Below are 2,096 nucleotides of genomic sequence, written 5' to 3'. Positions count from 1 at the left end.
AAGCTAACAAAAAACATGAGATTGCTTGCTGGTCTTACTGATGATGGAGCAAAAGAGCTTGAATCTTTCTCAAAATGGATTTTGAATATTGGAGATGGAAAAATAAATTTGCCTAACGACGGCCAAGTTGAGATTGACATCCCTTCGGATTTGCTGATAACAAACAGTGGAGAAGATCCTATTCAAACTATTGCAAAAGAGGTTTATGGACAATCTTTTCGGACGTCAATAGATAAAGATTTGTATAGACATCGAGCCATTCTGACTCCCACAAATGATGAAGTGGATAAGATAAATGATTACATGTTTTCTCAGTTGCCAGGTAACAATTTTTATCATTAACTCTTATGTTCTACTAACTATTTATATGTTTGTAAAGAAAATGATTTAGATGTAATGCTTCCAGGTGAAGAGACGGTTTACCTTAGCTCTGACATCATTATTCCATCTGATGTTGACATAGAAGAAAATGTAGTATATCCTACAGAGTTTTTGAACAGTGTTAAAGTCGCTGGACTGCCTAGACACTGTTTAAGGCTCAAGGTTGGTGCTCCTATCATGTGTCTTCGTAACATGGATGTTACAGATGACTTATGCAATGGTACTAGGCTGATTGCTACTCAGTTATTGCCCCATGTGATACAAGGTAGAATTATAACGGGCAACGATATTTCCAGAGAGTCAGTTTGGATCCCGAGAATGTTCATCACACCACCTGACACAAAGTTTCCCTTCAGAATGCGTCGAAGACAGTTTCCAGTTACGTTGGCTTTTGCGATGACTATTAATAAAAGTCAAGGTCAAACGCTGGAAAATGTTGGTTTGTTTCTACCTAGACCAGTGTTCTCTCATGGCTAGTTATACGTTGCACTTTCGAGAGTAAAGTCGAGATCTGGATTAAAAATCCTAATAACGGATAAACAAGGGAAGCCGCAGACAAAAACAATGAATGTTGTCTACAAACAAGTTTTTCAGAATATTTCATAGTGAACGGTACGTAATTTTAGTCTATTTTTATTCGATAGAAATTTTGAATTATTAAATTCTTACATTTGTTTTTTTCTTCTATTAACAGATAGAACAATCTCTGACAAAGGACGAGTTGTAGTTGACTACAAACCAGTTTTAAGACTATTTCGATAACGGTATGTCAATTTAATATACTTTTCGTCTCAATAAAATTTAGAAATCTATTAGGCTATTTGATATCGTACGATTGCTAACAAAATTAAATATTTTTTTGAAGGTTTCGATGGGAACTTTTTTTATCGAGAATTGTACTTCTTATTTTATATTATTTATGGATTATATGTTAATTTTTATCATATTTCCTTTTAATATGCCACTGTTTTTTTTAAATATATAAAAACATAAATTTAATATTTCACCTAAAATATAAAATTACAGAATTTATACAACACAATTTCACAGTGATAATCTAAATTTTTTTCCTTCTAAAACTGAACACTATTAATTTTTCCATATTTTGAATAGTTTAACAAATTGCACAGGGTGCTCCTGAAAAAAAAAGTTATGCCACTCGTTGTTTATCTCTACCATACCGCAACCAGAAGATTTGCGCACACCCAGTGTCAGCATTGAAACTCTCACTTGTCCCACTTTCTCCCACAATCAAGATGTATGGTATATGTAAGTATCAACTTCCTTGCACTTGCAATACATGGAAATCAATGAGTTCACTATTGAAAGTCCGTTTCCATCAAAATCCAACTCAACCGATATCACAGTATATTTTTATGCCCGCACAGGGTGCGAACCAGTCACCTAGTAGACAAATTAAAAATAGGGAGATTAGGCCTATTAACCATACAAAAAACATAAATTTACTAACTAACCAAAATCTCTTCCTCTCTCCTACTTTCTTTTCCTATCTCTCTCTTGCTTCTCTCTACAAATCTAATTTCTATTTTTTTTGGTTATTTATCAAATAAGCCTTTAAAAATATGTGTGAGTGTAATTTTCTCCTGATATAGTAGACGATAAAACGTAATTTTCAAACAATAGATTTGAATGTATATTTTTGGACACAAGCTACCATATTGATATTATATTTTGGTTTGATTCTGTTTAAATAA

At 32.9% G+C, this 2,096-nt stretch overlaps 1 pseudogene; it reads left to right on the top strand.

Annotated features, from left to right (window-relative positions):
• Positions 1–1,108, top strand: LOC106373654 (annotated as a pseudogene).
• The last annotated feature ends 988 nt before the right edge of the window (positions 1,109–2,096 follow it).

The sequence above is a fragment of the Brassica napus genome, chromosome C1 (genome assembly GCF_020379485.1).
Source record: "Brassica napus cultivar Da-Ae chromosome C1, Da-Ae, whole genome shotgun sequence".
Taxonomy (NCBI): domain Eukaryota; kingdom Viridiplantae; phylum Streptophyta; class Magnoliopsida; order Brassicales; family Brassicaceae; genus Brassica; species Brassica napus.
Note: the sequence above shows the minus strand (reverse complement) of the source record. Positions and strands in the feature narration are given on the sequence as shown.